Source organism: Microcebus murinus, chromosome 13 (assembly GCF_040939455.1).
Source record: "Microcebus murinus isolate Inina chromosome 13, M.murinus_Inina_mat1.0, whole genome shotgun sequence".
Taxonomy (NCBI): Eukaryota; Metazoa; Chordata; class Mammalia; order Primates; family Cheirogaleidae; genus Microcebus; species Microcebus murinus.
The window spans coordinates 79269519-79289277 of NC_134116.1; positions in this window are offsets into that span (position 1 = coordinate 79269519).

Below are 19759 nucleotides of genomic sequence, written 5' to 3' on the forward strand. Positions count from 1 at the left end.
ATTGTGATTTTTTTCATTCGTTTCATTTTTTAAAAAGTATTGCCTTAAAATATTATTTATCTTGATTACTAAGTTTTTTTGGTCCCTCTTAAATTTTGAGCCCCAGGAAAATTCCTTTCTTGTCTAACATTAGTCCTAGCCCTGTTCCTCAAAAAGCAAATGTCTGTATAAGAAAGTGCAACAACATCTCAGTTAACTCAGATAATAGGAAAATCATTTGTTCAGATGATATTTTTATTTTGAACTGCATGTTCATCTGCTAAAATAGTAAAATCGCCTCTAAGAAAGGGGACTTATGATCACTGCCCCACCAACAGCTAAAAGGATTTTCATCCATGGAACACTTGTTCATTGGTGCAAAGTTTTATGGATTGATCTCTCAGCCTTGTACTTTAAAAAAATATTTTCCTAGCCAGAAAATCTTAATCTAGTAACCAGATGTTAACCACAGTGTAAGTACTTTTGAAATATACTGCACTAAAAAAAAAAAAAAAAAAAGGCAGCGGACTTCCGGTTTTAGCTACCACATCTAAAGAGCTTGGGAATTGTCACTCTCATCTTTATGACAAGAAAAAAGCTGAACAAATGAAAATCTGTGACTTTTCTTGGACCTAGCAGAGAATCGAGGTTGCAGGGCAAACTGCCACCCTGAAATCTGGAGAGCCAGGAAAATTTGGAGAAACCACGCCAAGATCATCTTACCTGGAACAGAAGCCACTGGAGGTGTAATCTGGTAGGCAGTGTAAGTGGGGATTTGAAGAATTGTTGGAGGCTAAGTTTGGACAAGGTTGATAGTGAACAGCCCCAGAGGGCTCTAGTGTTAGTGAAGCCCTCATATTTTCGTGGCTTTTAACTGAAGAATGTCAGTAGGTTCTTGTAATATTTAATAGTATTCAAGAAAAATCACCTTGTGTCTTTACAGTCCGGAAGGGAAAATAACTATTTTGAATTATGCCCGGTGTGTTCTCCATGACAAAGCCTTACTCTCCAGTGAACGAGTTCACCAGAGCTTTATCTCACATAGGTAGAAGGGCATTTATCCAACTTCAGCCCACTCTCACCTTCCTGTCTCACCTAAGAAGGGAAGGGAAAAAAAAATAGTAAGAAATACTTGTGAAAATCACAGCTGAGGACACACAAAAAGACTGAGATTTAATCATAATATTACAGAATGAGTCTCCCTTCCTACTCCATACCACTATATTAACAGAACTCCCCTGTAATAAGAGCGGACTAAAGCTGAAACAACTGGAAGAGTGAGAGTCTATTTAAAAAGAAGTCTCTAAAGAAACCAGAAGACAACAGGGGAGACAAAGCATGACACTAGAGGAAATATTAGTTTCTGATGCCTATAGCTACAGCAAACAGTAAACACAACCTAACCACTAGCAACATTGACATAAAATATCCCACTAAAAGCCTATTTGCCTCAGTTCCTTTTATTCAATCAATACGTAATGTCCAATTTTCAACAAAAAATGACAAGGCATGCTCAAGGGCAAAAAACAATCTCCAGTTAAAAACAAGCATCAGAACCAGAATCAAAACCAAGAAATTTTTGGAATTTTTAGACCAGTATTTAAACATAATTATTAAATATAATTAATATGCTAATATATCCAATGAAAAGAGTAGACAGCATGCAATAACAAATTGGTAATATAGGCAGAGAGATGGAAACTCTAAGAAAGAATCAAATGAAAATGTTAGAAATCAAAATCACCACCATAGAATTGGAGAGTGCTTTTGACGGGCTCCCCAACAGACTAGACATGGCCGAAAGAATCAGTGAATGTGAAGCAAGGCCATTAGAAACCTCACAAACTAAAACAGAAGAAGAAAAAAGAATGAAAACAGATCCTAATATCCAAGAACTGTGGGACATTTTTAAAGGCTGTGGCATAAAGGGAATACTAAAAGAAGAAAGAAAGGAGCAGAAGAAATATTTGAAGCAATAATGGTTGAGAATTTTCCAAAATTAATGACAAATACCAAACAACAGATCCAGGATGCTCAGAGAACACAAAGCAGGATAAACATAAAAAAATCTATACATAGGTATATCATATCAAAACTGAAAAAAACAAAGACAAAGAGAAAATCTTGAAGGAAGGCATAGGAAAAAAGCATTATCTATAGAGGAAGAATATAAGTATTATAGAAAATGTCTTATTAGAAACCATGCAGGTGAGAAGGGAAGGTGTGAAATATTTAGTATTAAAAGGAAAAAAAAGCCCACCAAGCTTGAATCCTATATTCAGAGAGTTTAATCTTCAAAATTGAAGAAAAAGTAAAGACTTTCTCAAACTGAGAAAATTCATCACCATCAGACTTGCCCTACAAGAAATGTTAAAGATGTTTTTCAGAGAGAAGGAAAATTATATTCCTCAGAAATTTGATACATATAAGAAAAACATTAAAGAAGGAACAAATGAAAGAGAAGTAAAATCTCTTATTTATTCTTAATTGATCTAATAGATAAAATATTTACTCAAAATAATAACAATGTATGTTGTGATTATATCATATAGTAAAGTGAAATTAATGACAGCAGCCTTATAAATGAAGGGATGGAGGACTTAGGAATACTCTACTAATAAGGTATATGCATAATTCTTGAAGCAGTATAATCTTATTTGAAAGTAAAACTTAGATTCATTATAAATGTGTATTGCAAACATTAGGGCAACCACTAAATTTTTTTAAAAAGCAGCGCTAAGAGAAGAGAGAAAATAAAATTACATGAATTCTAAATTTAAGCCAAATCAGAGAGGTAAAAGAAGGGGAGAAAAAAGCAAAGAGGAAGAGCGATGAATAGAATACAATTACAAACATGGCAGACACTAATCTAGCTATATCAATAATCACTTTAAATGTGAATGGCTGTAATGCAATTAAAGACAGGTTGTTAGAGTGGATTAAAATAAAAAGAACCTACTATCAATTTTTTATAAGAAATATCCTTTAAATATAAGGACACAGGTTAAACTAAAGATGTGTCATGCTAACATTAATCAAAAGAAAGTTGGGGTTTTCTAGATATAAGATCGTACTGCCAGCAAAGAGTTATAGTTTGACCTCTTCTGCCTCTCTTTGGATGCCCTTGATTTCCTTCTCTTGCCTGATTGCTATGGCTAGGACTTCCAGCACTATGTTGAATAGAAGTGGTGAAACAGGGCAACTTTGTCTGGTTCCAGTTCTAAGTGGAAATGTTTTTAATTTTTCCCTGTTCAGTATGATGTTGGCTGTGGGTTTTTCATACATGGTTTTTATCATTTTTAGGTAGGTCCCATCTATGCCTATTTTGTTAAGTGTTCTTATTGTAAAAGGGTGCTGAATTTTGTAGAATGCTTTTTCTGCATCTATTGAGAGGATCATGTGGTCTTTGCTTTTACTTCTATTTATGTGGTGAATTACATTTATAGATTTGCATATGTTGAACCATCCCTAAATTTCTGGGATGAAGCCCATTTGGTCGTGATGGGTTATTTTTTTGATAAGCCCCTGAATTTGGTTTGCTAGGGTTTTATTGAGAATTTTTTGCATCTATATGCATAAGGGATATTGGTCATAGTTTTCTTTTTTTGTTGAGTCTTTTCTTGGTTTTGGTATCAGGGTGATGTTGGATTCATAAAACTTGTTGGGGAAGATTCCTGCCTTCTTGATGTGGAAAAATTTTGGCAAGATAGGCACCAGTTCTTCTTTGTAGGTCTGGTAAAATTTGGGTGTGAAACCATCTGGTCTAGGACTTTTCATCAGGGAAATGCAAATCAAAACCACAATGAGACATCACTTAACTCCACTGTGAATGGCTTTTATCAAAAAGTCCCAAAACAATAAATGTTGGTATGGATGCAGAGAGATAGGAACACTCATACACTGCTGGTGGGACTGCAAACTAGTACAACCTCTATAGAAAGTAATATTGAGATACTTCAAAGAACTACAAGTAGAGCTACCATTTGACCCAGCAATCCCATTATTGGGCATCTACTACCCAAACGGAAAAAAGACATTCCATAAAAAGACATCTGCACTCAAATGTTTATAGCAGCACAATTCACAATTACAGAGGTATGGAAACAACCTAAGTGCCCATCGATACATGAGTGGATTAATAAAATGTGGCACATGTATACCATGGTTCTATTCAGCCACAAAAACAATTGGTGATCTAGCACCTCTTGTATTATCCTGGATGGAGCTGGAGCCCATGCTACTAAGTGAAGTATCACAAGAATGGAAAAATAAGCGCCACATGTACTCACCATCAGATTGGTATTAATTAGTCAGTACTTATGTGCATATAAGGTAGTAACATTCATCAGGTGTTGGGCAAGTGGGAGGGGGAGGAGGGGATGGGTAAACTCACACCTAATGAGTGCAGTGTGCACCGTCTGGGGGATGGACACCCTTGAAGCTCTGCCTCTCGCCTATTATGAACATGTCACCTTAGGTCCGTACATTTATTACAGTTAAGGAACAAATATTGACACATTATAATTCACTAAAGTCCATAGTCTTTTCAGATTTCCTTAGTTTTAATTTCATATCTTTTTCTGTTTGGGGATCCCATCCAGGAAACAGCATTACATTCAGACATCATTTGAATTCCCGAGTTCAGAGTTTGTTCCAGATGCTGTGGTACCCTCCAGCCTGACACCCAGCGGGCTTCCTTCCTCCCCTGCTGACTGTATCCTGCGCTGCCCTTGGTGGGCGGTGCCCAGAGTGAGGCGTGGGTGCGCCCACCCCCGGCTGTCCCTCACGCACTGCCCCAGGCTCAAAACACGAGTACTTAAAATCAAACTTAGAACATCTGGCTAAGACAGTAAATTTTATGTTATGTGTATTTTACCACAGTTTTTGGAAACCAAAGTTAAGTGTTTGAAGGCGCACTGCTGGGTAGTACAAAGAAGCGGGTAAGTTGTTTCCTCACGTCTGCGTTCGCTCACAGCCATCACGCGCCCGTGCAATGCACCGTGCTGTGTCAGCCACTGGGCCGCGCTTGTCTTCATTCTCAAAACAGGACTTCGTGTGGGAGACGATTGCTAGAATCCCTTGTAGCTCTGTTCTTCAAGGTGTAGACAGCACTTTTCCCAAGACAACGTGGGCCATGATCGTTTGAGGGAGAAGACTGATGTTTTGTGTGTGTTAAATTTTTTAACAACCTGGACTTTGGAAATTACACATTGATATTTCGAAAAATCTGTTACACAAAATTAGAACTTTTTTTGAGAACTATTCCTGACTAAAGTAGCTTGATGCTGCTCTCTAGTAGCCAAGAGTTCAGATCAAGCACAATTGCCATAGTTGTATATAAATTTGCAATAGTCTAATTAATGAAAAATTTTATTGCATTATTCGTTAATATCATTGTGTACAAACACATCAAGTGTCAATATTAGCGAGAAACACAGATAACTTCAGCAATATAAGGACATCTTTAGGTATGCTTAAAGTAAAAATTTTTTTTTCACAGTTGGATGTTCATTGGCATTAAGGTAATGGCTCAATGTTCAATTGAAGGAACAAAATTAAAGACTATAAAAGAAAATCTATGAATCCATCCCTGAATATTATATCTAAAAGGTTATATGCTAAAGTAGGGATCTTTCTAATGTATTTTGGTTCTCTGGGAATAGAGCTTCCTTTTTGACTTTCAAATCTTCAGCTCAAATATCCAACATCTGGTTTGAGATAAATTTTTAGGAATGTATTATTCAACAAGTGCAGCAGTGGCTGAATTGACAGACACAATAATATTTCTCTGATTAAGAGAAATATAAAATATGGTGGTTTTGCTTTTTATCTGATGTCTTTTCATTGTAATTTTCCACTTATCAGTTAAAGATGTATTTACCTCACATAGTAGGCAAGCACATTGTAGCTCTTTCATGTATTAGTTATTAAAAATAGCCCTATTCTTGTAAGACTTTCAAACTAATAGGATAGGAGAAAAAAGATAAATATACAATCAGCACCAGTAAATGCCTGCAAGTACAGTTAATTGCAAGTGTGTATGAGGATGGGAAGAACAGCACTATAGAACTAGAAGGAAGTGGAGTTATTTGAGAATATGAATCTATACATTTTAGTGGAGCAGAAGAATGCTGAAAAGTGGGCAGATTAGATAAAGACTTAGGGATTTAGAGGGATGATAAAAATCAAATCTTATTAAAGGTAGGATGCCCAATTAGGAGTAGAGAGAGACAAGAATGGGTAGCCTCGGTGAACTAATGCTGAAAATGCTGAAGACCATTGTTGAACAAAATTACGTATGATGAGGTAGACGAAAGATGCCAGTGATATGAATAGGGATGTTATTAAGTAGAAAGTGAAAAAAGGAATTCAGCAGCATTAAATTTCTATCAAAACTTCTTTCTGCTTCTCTTTCACAGCCTCTTTATTTTTGCCTTGCCACATTTGCCCTGATGGGGTTTCTTTTATCTCTTTCACCAACTGTTTCAGAAGCCTCTTAAATGGATTCTCTTCCAAAAACTTTCTCTTGCTTCAATCTATTTTGAGGGCTATGAGATTAACCTTCCAAAAGCATAGCATTCATAGTGCTAATTTTCTCCTAAGAAAACTTCAGTGGTTCTCTATCTCCCTCAAATCTAAAAACATTTGCTCAAATACTCAGATGTTCTCAATTTGTGTCCCAGTGTCCCCTATGTTCAGTTTTATATTCCTCAAAACCCCCATGAAAACCTATTGCTTTACCCTGCCATTATTTCCACTTGGAATAATAATACTTAATATTGCATGTTTGCACTAAGAATATATTTATTCATTCATTTTTAGTATATTTGCTTATCAAAGCACAGTTGATTCTTCTTTGAGATTCTTCAAAAGTGTGACTTCTTTTACGATGCCTTCTCCATTTTTATACCCAGAAAAAATTCTTTTGATAACCCTGAATTTGCATTGCTCATATTCCACTTGTCACATGGACAAGTATATTTCAGATGATATTCGAGGTTCTACAAGGACAGAGACTATCCCCTCCAATCACAATTTCATCGGTAGCAGCTCTACTTCGACTTCATATTTTTATTTTTTAAATTGATAATTAATGATTGTGTATATTTATGGGGTACAGTGTGCTGTTTTGATCTATGAATATATTGTAGAAAAATTCAGTTAATCTGATTAATGTATCCATCACCTCACCAACTTACCATGTTTTTATGGTCAGAACATTACAAATGTATTTTTTTTAAGCAAATTTGAAGTATACATTATTATTAACTGTGGTCACCATGCAGTGCAATAGATCACTAAAACTTATTCCTTCAGTCTAACTGGAACTTTATACCCTTTGGTCAATGTCTTCCCTCTACCCATCCCTTCTCCTTTCCCTGCCCTGGTAACCCCCTTCCTACTCTGTTTCTACGAGACTGACCTTTTTAGATTCCACACATAAATGAGATCTTGTAGTATTTGTCTTTCTGTGTCTGGTTTATTTCACTTAGCATAATGTCCTCCAGTTTTATCAGTGTTGTGAATGACAGAATTTCCTTCTTTCTTAAGGCTGAATAGTATTCCACTGTGTATGTATACCACAGCTTCTTTATCCATTCATCTGCTGATAGACAACTTGGACTACTTTCCTGTCTTGGCTATTGTGAATTATGCTGAAATGAATATGGAAGTGCAGACGTCTCCCTTTGTTTTTTATTTCAGCATATTATGGGGGTGCAAATGTTTAGGTTACGTATATTTCCCTTGCCCCACCCGAGTCAGAGCTTCAAGAGTGTCCACCCTGAAGACAGTGTGCACTGCACTCCTTAAGTGTGTATATACCCATCCTCTCCTCTCCCCCCACCTGCCCAACACCCAGTGAATGTTATTACTATATGTGTACTTAAGTGTTGATCAGTTAAAATCAATTTGATGGTGAGTACATGTGGTGCTTGTTTTTCCATTCTTAAGAATGGCCTTTATCAAAAAGTCCCAAAACAGTAAATGTTGGCGTGGATGCGGAGAGATAGAAACACTCTAACACTGCTGGTGGGACTGCAAACTAGCACAACCTCTGTGGACAGCAGACGTGTCTTTGATGTATCAATTTCAGTTCCTTTGGATGTATACCCAGAAGTGGGGTACTGGATCATATGGTAATTCTATTTTTAGTTTTTTTATTTTCCAGAATCGCTGTACTCATCTACATTCCCATCAACTGTATACAAGGGTTCCCTTTTCTCCACAACCTTGCAAACACTTGTTATCATTTCATCTTTTTATCATAGCCATTCACCATAATCAAGTGGGATTTATCCCAGGAATGCAAAGGATGGCTCGATGTATGTAAATAAATAAATAAATCAACAATATACCTTATTAACAAAATGAAGGACAAAGATCCCATGATTTTTTCAATAGATGCAGAAAAAGCATTTGATGAAATTCAGCATCCATTCATGAGGAACAATTTCAAAAAGTGGGTATAGAAAGAATGTACCTCAACACAATTAACGGCCATATATCGCAAGTACATACCTAATACTATAATAATGAATAGTTGAAAGCCTTTTCTTTAAGATCAGCAATAAGACAAGAATGCCCACTTTTGCCTCTTTTATTCACATAGAATTGGAAGTGCTAGCAAGAGTAATTCATATAGGAAAGGAAGAAGAAAAATTGTTTGTTGATGACGTACATGATCTATACGTAGAAAATCCTAAAGACTCCACCAAAAACATATTAGAACTGATAAACAAATTCAGCCAAGTTGCAGGTTACAAAATCAACATATAAAAATCAGTAGTGTTTCTATGCACTAACAATGAACTATCCAAAAAAAAAATTAAGAAAACAATCTCTGAATAAATATTTCTTTATAAGTGTTTAACTGTTTACTTTAACTTCTTTCACTCTTAAATGTTAACAGCATAAGCTGCTGTCTCATTTGGTTCTCAAAATATACTCAAATTCTCTGCACTTCACTTTCTTAATCTATAAAATGGGAGTAATAATAGTGCTTAATCCATGGGTTGTTTTGAGGATGTTAAATAAGTTAATATCTGCAAAAGCACTTAAAATAATGTTTATCATGTAAAAAGCAATACATTTTACATCTTATTATAAATGCAAAGCTAAAACTATAACATATATTTTTCATTTCTCATTTTTAATTTTATCACATTTTATTTTTAGTATATTAGAAAATCATGAGTACTCAAATAAAAAATCCAAACATTACAAATAAAATACACTCTCCCTTGACCACCTCTCCACCTAGTCCTTTTGGTGTAACCATTATCAGTTGACTGTATAACTTTTCATGTATTTTTCACTACATATAATTATATAATATAATATATAATATGTTTATGATTTTAGTATATAGTATACATAATTTTCAGAATTAGCAGAAAGAGATAGAACAAAAATACCTGAAAATTTATTGATAAGAAAATTTAATAGTAAATGATTTTCTAGGAAATAAATACTATAATATATAATTTTCTTGTATATTTTTACAGGACTATCATATTGTATGTCAGCTTGATTCTATGATATCTATTTTTTGACTCAAAATTTGTGTTGAAATTTTTTTAAGTCCATATAAAAGGAACTAATTTATTCTTTTCTAATTATTACATATATTCCATTGTATTGTTTCCTATATGACAATGTATTACCTCTATTGGGCACTTGGATTGTTTTCTATAGATTGTTTTCTATTTTTCCCACTATAAATAAAGATGAAATAAATATATTTGTGATTGCCAGTGATTTTCCAGGATAGATATGAAAAAGAGGAAAACAATTATTGATTCAGATACTATAATTTTCAAAAAATTTTTAAAATCACTTCCAAATAACCCTGGAGCAATAACTTAATCAAATTAAATACCTGAACAGTCCATTAGTGTACTCTTTTGATTCATCCTCTCCAATATTGATGTTATGAAACACAAATTTTTCAATCAGATGGGTATAAATGTATGTCATTATGGATTTAATTTTAAATTATCTTGATTACTAGTGAGGTTGGGCATCTTTTAAAATGTTTACCAAGTATTTGTATTTCGTTTTTGCCAGTAGTATATTCATAGACTATCACTCTTTCTGTTAGAATGTTATCTTTTCCTTATTGAATTATAATGTTCTAGATATAATGTTTAGAATAATTCATTATCTATTTTTTCTTTTTATGTTGCAATTTTTTTTATAAACCACTGGATTGTAAGAGATATGTTTAGTTTTGTAGGAAACTTCCCAAGGGGCCATACCATTTGCATTCCCACCAGTGATGAATGAGAGCTCCTGTTGCTCCACATTCTCACCAGCACTTGATGTTGTCAGTGTTCTGGATTTTGGCCATTTTAATTGGTGTGGATTGGCATCTCATTGTTGCTTTAATTTGCAATTCATTAAAAACATATGCTGTTGAGCATCTTTTCATATCCTTATTTGCCATCTGTATATCTTCTTTGGTCAGGTGTCTGTTCAGGTCCTTTACTCCCTTTTAATTGGGTTGTTCATTTTCTTATTATTAAGTTTTAAGGGTTTTTTTTTGTATATTTTAGATAGGAGTCCTCTATCACATCTTTTGTATGTATTCTATGTCAGTCTGTGGTTTGTTTTCAATATTAATGAAGTCTGGCTTATCAATTATTTCATGGATCATGCATTTGGTGTTTTATCTAACAAGTCATTGCCTATCCCAAGGTCATCTAGATTTTCTCCTACCTTATTTCTAGGAGTTTTAGAATTTTGCATTTTCATTTAGGTCTGTGATCCAGTTTGAGTTAATTTTTGTGAAGAGTATAAGGACTGTGTTTGGATTCTTTTTTCCTTTGATGTGGATGTCCAGTTTTTCAGCATCATTTGTTGAAATGATAAACTTTTTGTCATTGTATTGCCTTTGCTGTTTGTTAAAGATCAGATGGCTATATTTATACCGATCTATTTCTGGGCTCTCTATTCTGTTTCATTGATCAGTTTATCTATTCTTTTCCCAATACAACACCATTTTGATTACTATAACTGTATAGTAATTTTAAAGTCAGTCCTCCAATTTTGTTCTTCTCCCTAATATTGTGTTGGCTATTCTTGGACTTTTGCCTCCTCACATTGTGTTATAAATGGGAGAGTAAGTCCCCTTTGTGGGATCTTTAAGGATCACTTCAACACAGCCATGAAAATTACACTTGGAGACACACATGTATAGAACACTCCTTGGGAGCATCAGAGAGCTCAGAGGTTTTCACTCCTGCCCCATGAGCCTTGCTTTTCCTCCAAGCCCATGTAGACTGCTTCAGAGAAAAATGCTTCAACAAGTGTATACCTTATGTTTGTTCATTGTAAATGGTACGATTTCTTTCTACAAAGGGTTTCCTAAACTGAAGAAAGAAATTTGTCTATTGCTGGTACTGTTGAATCCCCAGGATTTCACTGTGAGAAAGTGCATGTTAGGGAGGAGGAGGCCACACAGTGCGTGAGTTCCTGAGCTCAGAGTAAACAGGGATCTGTCTGCGGCTCACAATGTCCTGAATCCAGGATGAGGAGCGAATACCCTGCTAGCAAGTTTCCTTCTCATGCTTTTTAAACTCCTGTTGGCCAGCTGAATTCATACATAAATGATAAAACCAAAGGATACTAGCAAATATCCAACAACTTGAAATCAATGTGCAGAGGGCAGGGGAAGGCAAATGCTTTCTCTCAGAAGGTTTAATTTTGCTGTTTAGACAGCTTTGCATTCACTGTGGCCATGGTCATGGCTGTGGTCATCCAACCTTTCAATGGCATCTCTGAAAGTAGTTTGACCCTGAGTTGTCAAGAATCTTGGCTTCCATGTCCTCTTATCTTCAAAGGCATTTGCACTAAGAATTTCCACCCAAAATTTTGGAATCCTTGTAAACATCTCATCTATTTCCACCCTTTGCTTTGGTAACTTGGAATATATTTGTGCCAGTAACAATCTCACAAAAATATCGAGGAGGAAAACAGGAGATTATTTTCTGTCCAAACTCTGTGTGTTGGAAAGCAGATTGTTCATTCTGACAGTGACCCCGAGTAATGCAATACTCTGATAAAAGCTGTCCTCCTGGGAATACTTCAGAAGGATTGTGGCCTTTAAAAACCATAAAACCTATTTTGCTAAGAGATATGCAGACATCGTGTTATTTATATCTGTTCGTGATCAGCACTGGACTGGCCTCTCCTTGTGAACCGAAGCTCTCCAGTGTCTAAAATCTAACACTTTTACTTAAATGTCAAAAGGTTAAATTTTCTTTTTGTTCCCAAGCTATCAGAAATTCAAGGCAGAAATTTGATAGAGGTTTAAAAACAGGAAAACAAAAAAAGGAACATAAACAACAACAGTGGAAAGTATGGAACCATTTTCCTATGGTGCTACCTGGTTTCACCTCAGAGGTGAATCTCTTATTTAACCTCTCTCCATCATTTATTATAATAACCTCTTGGCAATACATTGTCCCTTCTTCTTCCTATACTTTTTAAAAATCTACCTTTATTTCTGATGATGTTATAATAAATAAAGGAGGACACAAATATAATTTAAAGTATTTTTAAAAATTCACTTTGTTATATCTACTGTTCAACAAAAATAGTTTTTTGATTCAATAACATATCTTATATTTTTTCCAGGTATGCTTGTTTGGGTAAAATGAATATATGGTTTCAACTTGCTCATGTAGAAAATGGAAATCTTATCCATTGTACGTAACGGTTGGGTGGCTTATGCCTGGAACATAGTAGGTTCTTAAACTTGTAAGCATAGTTATTATTATTATGGAGGAAAACAGTGAAGTTCGGATATAATGGTGATCAACTGTCTTCTTTCTTCTGTTCCTTATTTATGGGGTTATATTTTGTATAAAATAAGTATAACTTATTTCCAGGAAAAGTATCTACTTTTTTACTTTACAACATAGTAGGTTCTTAAACTTGTAAGCATAGTTGTTATTATTATTATGGAGGAAAACAGTAAAGTTCGGATATAAGGGTGATCAACTGTCTTCTTTCTTCCGTTCCTTATTTATGCGGTTATATTTTGTATAAAATAGGTATAACTTATTTCCATGAGAAGTATCTACTTTTTTACTTTATTTGTTTTACCTTATATTTATAAATTAAGAGGGTACAAGTGCAGTTTTGTTATATGGATATATTATGTAGCAGTAAAGTTTGGGTTTTTAGTGTAGTCATAAACTACATGGTACCCATTACATAATTTCTCATTCCTCACCCCCTTCTCCCCTCCCACCCTGAAACCCTTCAGGCTTTCCAGTGTCTATCATTTTATACTCTGTGTCCATGTGTACACATTATTTAGCTCCCACTTATAAGTGAGAACATGTGGTGTTTGACTTTCTGAGTTATTTCACTTAAGATAATGGCCTCCAGTTCCATCCATGTTGCTACAAAAGAATGATTTCATTCTTTTTTATGGCTAAGTAGTTCCATTGTATATGTATACCACATTTTCTTAGTCTAGTCATCCTCTGATGGACACTTAGGTTGATTCTACATCTTTGCTATTGTGAATAGTGCTATAACAAACATGAGTGCAGATATCTTTTTGATATAATGACTTCTTTTCTTTTGGGTAGACACGCAGTAGTGCAATAGCTAGAGCCAATAGTAGTTCTATTTCTGGTTCTTTGGGAAATCTCCATATTGTTTTCCATGGAGGTTGCACTAATTTACATTTCCACCAATAGTGTATAAGTTTTCCCTTTTCTCTACATCCTTGACAGCATCTATTATTTTTTCAAATTTTTTATAATAGCCATTCTGACTAGTGTAAGATAGTATCATATTGTGGTTTTTAATTTTCATTTCTCTGACTATTAGTGATGTTGAACATATTTTATATGCTTATTAGCCATTTGCATGTATTCTTTTGAAAAAGTCTGTTCATGTCCTTTACCTATATTTCAATGGGGTTATTTGGAGTTTTTGCTGTTGTCAAATTGAGTTCCTTGTAGATTCTGATATTAGTCCTTTGTTAAATGCATAATTTGCAAATATTTTATCCCATTCTGTAGGTTTTCTGTTCACTCTATTCACTAATTACTTTGCTTTGCAGAAGCTTTTCAGTTTTATTGAGTCACGTTTGTCTATTTTTGTTTTTGTTGCATTTGCTTTTGAAATCTTAGTTAAGAATTCTTTGCCTAGGCCAATGTTCAGAAGACTTTTCCCTAGGTTTTCTCTGGAATGTTTATAGTTTCTGATCTCATATTTAAGTGTTTTACCCATCTTGAGTTAATTTGTGTATATGGTGAGAGATAGGGGTCCAGTTTCATTCTTCTGCATATGACAATCCAATTTTCCCAGCACCATTTATTGAAAAGCATGTATGTTTTTGTCAATTTTGTCAAAGACAAATTGGCTGTAGGTATGTGGGTTTATTTCTGAATTATTCTGTTCCATTGATCTATGTATCTATTGTTTACTAACGCCATGCTGTTTTAGTTACTATAGCCTCATAGTATACTATGAAGTCAGGTAATGTAATGTGATGCCTCCAGCTTTGTTCTTTTTGCTTAGGATTACTTTGGATATTTGGGCTACTTTTTCAGTTACATATGAATTTTTAAAGTTGCTTTTGCTAACTTGGTGAAAAATTACATTAGTATTTTGATGGGAATTGCATTGACCTATAGATTACTGTGAATCGTACAGTCATTTTACTGATATAATATGCTATGCTATGCTATGCTATGATACAACCGTGAGCATGGGATATTTTTCCATTTGTGTCATCTACAATTTCTTTCATCAGTCTTTTGTAGATTTCCTTGGATAGACCTTTCACCTCCTTGGTTAAATGAATTCCTAGGCATTGTTTTTTATAGCTATTGTAAATAGGATTGACTTCTTGATGGGGTTCTCAGCTTGGTTAGTGGAGCATAAAAATGCTACTAATTTTCATGCACTGATTTTGTATCCTGAAACTTTACTGAATTCATTTATCAAATCTATTTTGAGATATGTTTCTTCTATGCCTAGTTTGTTGAGGGTTTCAATCAGGAAGGGATGCTAAATTTTATCAAATGCTTTTTTTTGTATCTATTAAGATGATTATATGGATTTTGTTTTTAATTCTGTTTATGTGATGAATCATATTTATTGATTTTTGTATGTCGAACTATCCTTATAGCCCTAGAATAAAGCCCCTTTAATTATGGTATATTACCTTATTGATGTATTGTTGGATTCCATTTCCTGGTATTATTTAGAGGATTTTCAATCTATATTCATTAGTGATATTGGTCTGTAATTTTCTTTCTTGCTTTCTTACTTTTTCTTTTTTTTTTTTTTTAATCCTTTCTTGGTTTTGGTACCAGGGTGGTACTGATTTTGTATAATGAGTTAGGGAGGATTCCCTCCTACTTAAATTTTTGGAACAGTTTCAGTAGGACTGGTATTAGTTTTTCTTTGTATGTCTGGTAGAATTCATCTGGTCCTATGCTTTTATTGTTGTTGTTGGAAGATTTATTACTGATTCAATGTCACTACTCATTATTGGTCTGTTCAGGATTTCTATTTCTTCCTGGTTCAATCTCAGGAGGTTGTATGTTTCCAAGAATTTATCAATTTCCTCTAGGTTTTCTGGTTTGTGAGCATAGAGTTATTCATATTAGTCTCTGATGATCCTTTGTATTGCTGTGTTATCAATTGTAATGTCTCCTTTCTCATTTCTGACTGTGTTTATTTGAATCTTCTCTTATTTTCTTGGTTAATCTAGCCATCAGTCTATCGATTTTGTTTATCTGTTCAATGGGCTGGGCTTTGGGACTTCCAGGTGTCCGTATGCTTTACCATCAAGACAACTAGGGGGTGGAAGAGTAATGGGGAGAGGGACTGGGTTGAGCAGTGCCGTGTTCAGACTCCCCAGTGGCAGGTGCAGGTGACAGCCCTGCCATGGGTGAGAGGGCAGTTCTCAGGCCACTGGGGAAATGTTCCAAAAAGAAGCATAGCCACCTGTGCCACATCAAAGAGCCACCAAGGGGAAAGAGCCTACTAGCCCAGCAGGTGAAAGTGGGATGCACCTAGTTCCCATGCTGTCCATGCAGTGGGTCACTCTTCTATGGCCTAGCATTAGAGCAGGCTGAAACAGCCAGCCAAGCCCCAACTAGTCTGTGCTCAGAGTGCAAAATTGCCCCAAGCTGCAAAACTCTCCTCCTGGGATGCTGTGAAGGCGTGTGTGTGTGTGTGTGTGTGTGGTGCGTCTGACTCCCACACTGGTGACACAAGCCCAGGCCACACTCGCCTCTCAGTTCCGGCCCCGGGAGCTCCTTCCCGGCTTGAGATTAGATCACAGCCCCAGTGTGCGGCCCCGTCCAGACCCGGCCTGCGCCGTGCTGCCTGGCAGATTTCCGTGCACCCCCGCGAGTGAGGACCAGGAACGGCTGCCTCCCGTTGGCACTAGGGGCTAGGGGGGCGCCCAGCTCTTGCGATGCTGCTCTGTCTCCCAGACTGCCCGCTGCCCCCGGCAGCTCTCGTGCGCTGGGGAGCTCTCCCGTGGCCCTGACTGCTGCTGCCCAGCGGGCATCTGTGTGCAGCGGGCGTGCATGCGCAGCGGGCGTGCGTGCGTGTGCAGCGGGCGTGGGTGCGCAGCGGGCGTGGGTGCGCAGCGGGCGTGGGTGCGCAGCGGGCGTGGGTGCGCAGCGGGCGTGCGTGGGTGTGCAGCGGGCGTGGGTGCGCAGCGGGCGTGCGTGCGCAGCGGGCGTGCGTGCGTGCGCAGCGGGCGTGCGTGGGTGCGCAGCGGGCGTGCGTGCGCAGCGGGCGTGCATGCGTGCGCAGCGGGCGTGCGTGCGTGTGCAGCGGGCGTGCGTGCGTGTGCAGCGGGCGTGCGTGCGCAGCGGGCGTGCGTGCGTGTGCAGCGGGCGTGCGTGCGCAGCGGGCGTGCGTGCGTGTGCAGCGGGCGTGCGTGCGTGTGCAGCGGGCGTGCGTGCGCAGCGGGCGTGCGTGCGCAGCGGGCGTGCGTGCGCAGCGGGCGTGCGTGTGCAGCGCAGCGCGGTCTCTGCCCATCCCACGCCGCCGTGGGTACTCACTCGGGCTGTTCGCCAGACCTGCCGCACTGCCTGCCACCTGCCCTTGTTTTTCCAAGTATCCAAAGTTTCCTTCACTTTTTTTTTTCCTTCACATTTTTTTTTTTGTTGAGCTCCATGTTCTCTCCGGGATCAAAGTTCACAGTGTGTGAATCTCTACATGCTGTTTTGCTGTCTCCACGGGGCGAGGCATGGGAACAAAGGCTCTCATCTGCTATCTTGGGGAAGAAGTAAGGGTATCTTTTCAAATCAGTCTTTAAGTCTTTGTCTTCTGTTTGTCCTGCTATATATTAACAAAACCGTACTGAATAAGCGTACATAGAAGTTGCTGAGTTTTTATTGCAAACATGCTCACTAGCTCTCCTTTGCTGAGAGATGTCTGAAGGCTCCATTTCCGCCCTAGGCGCTAGCAGATTAGCCCTCCAGTCTCAGTTGTCATTTCAGGAACACTTAAGGCATCGTGGATTGAAGGTTCTGTGGCTGTCTGGTACATTGCTGTGATTGTCGTTTATGTGTGTATTGTGTTTGAACTTCATGTTTGTTATGTGAATTTTCCTGGATACTATAAACACTGCTTCAGCTCTCAGAGAGAAGCAAGTGTGTACTCAACGCACTTGGTCGCTTCTTTGTGTAAGTCACTGTAAATATTTCTCTTTGGAAGTTCTATATGAATTAACTTATAGTATTTATGTGTGTATTGTGTTCTGTGATTGTCGTCATCTTGCCTAGAATCGTATTTTTAAGTGCTTTTAAGGTTTTTTTTAACGTAGAGTAATATAACATTATTCCAAGTATAATATATGTTCTCTTTAGTTGGATTTTCAAAATAGAAGCAGAAATAGTTGATTTTCCCAAATAGGAATCTATCTGACTAGACTGCAGTCTACCTAGATTCTTATTTTCTCTTGAATGTAGATTTTGTTTTTGTATGTTTTGCTTTTCCTTTTTTCTTGCCATGACTCTGGCTAATACAATTACTCATTTAAGATAATTTGTAAGTGAGGAGGCAGAGAGGGAATTTACCAGTTATAAACATTGGCAAAGCACACTGCTTTATGGAAATGTAGGTTTTCAATATCTGAAACATAGAAATCTTCTGCGTAGGTAAAAAACAAAACAAAACAAATTGAAAGATGCAGCCCTCTGCTCTCCTGCCCTAAGACCTGGCAAGTATCGCTCAGTATCTCTGGGAACCGCTGAGGCTGGAGAAAGGATCTCTTCCCAGCTCAGTTCTCTCTCACATTGACCCCATGCTGGCGTACAAGTCCCTTGAACAGATTGTGCCAGTCTGATGCCAGGTAATTGCCTTTCAATTCCTGTTCCTGCAGATCCCCTGCTTCCTGCGGGAATGCAGGCTGTACACATTCCTGCTCTGAAGCTCAAATGCATAGCACCGGGGTGTCGGGAAACCTCCCACCACTTGCAACCCTGCGGTGTACATTCCCAGCAAGCTCAAGCTGCAGTTTACCCTAGTTAAGGATCACTTAAATGAGGTCTTAGAGCAGAGTGATGTCCACTAGTTCACCACGAATACTAATATTTTTAGCTTAATCCACATGCCAGTTTGGGATCATTTGTAATACTACTTGCAATTATTGATGTGTTCCCGCCCCCACCCCCATCTATTTCATGTTCTATTGAACTTCTGGATAATTTTTAAGTTTTGTGTTATTTTGCTTTGTTTTGTTTTGCTCCCCTGAAAAGGAAGGCAGTTTTGTTTCTGGGAACAAACATACTGGTGGACAAACAGACCCAGAACAGCAGAGACCTCCGCCTTTGCCTCTTCTGGGCGACTCCCAGTTTGGCTTCTCTCCAATGAAGGAGGATTAACAGAGGCTGCTTTTGGGGGTCGCAGGAGTTCCAGGGGTACAGTTAGGACGCCAGCTCTGCACGGTTGATGCAGGGCAGGAGGCGGCAGATGCTGTTTTACGGCAGGGAAGAGTGACAACCACTGAGCGGCCTGTCTATCAAGCCAGTGATCGGCCCACAGGGGCTGAGGAGCGCAGGGTGGCTCTCTCCTAAAGCTAGTGGCTTGAAACCCACATGCAAGGTTGTGGTCATGGCAGGAGATGAGAAAATAATGCAGCGAGGCTAGAAGGCATGTTTCAGTGGGCTGATCCACACGGCACATCTTGGGAGTAGCGTAGATTTTTAGAGCACACAGACCAACAGAGGAAGAAGGCACCCGTGTGTTCCTTTGTGTACTGCAGATGGGAGATGAACAGGGACAAAACGCCAGCACTGGCGCCAATCCCCCAACTCTGTTCTGTGGTGGGGACGGTAGACGCCCTCGTGTCTGAGACTGTGCTTGTGCTCCTTTTGCCACTGCGTGCTTTCCTCCAACACTCCAGCAGAGAGTGGTTCCCTGCTTCCAAGCCAAGGTGTCCCATGAGGTTGGACTCAGAGGTGCCCCACGGGGGAAAGCAGGTTTGGGGCATCTGCTGTGGGTTCCCAAAGCTCTGCAGACTGGGTGCCTTCAAACCACAGCCAGCACCGCTGCTGACACGAGCACAAACAAGAGAATGTCACTCCTAAGAATCATCTCATACCTCAAAATAACCCTAACAGCTTTGCCCGGCAGTGGCTCATATGGGAGGTGCCCTCTGTATCGGGGCTCTGAGGACTGCCTTGTGAAAATCAGTTTTTTTGAATCCTTCTCCTACTTATTCTCTTCCTTCAGGTACAAGTGAAGATTAGTCAATGCTTCAGGACCCACATAATCTCTGATT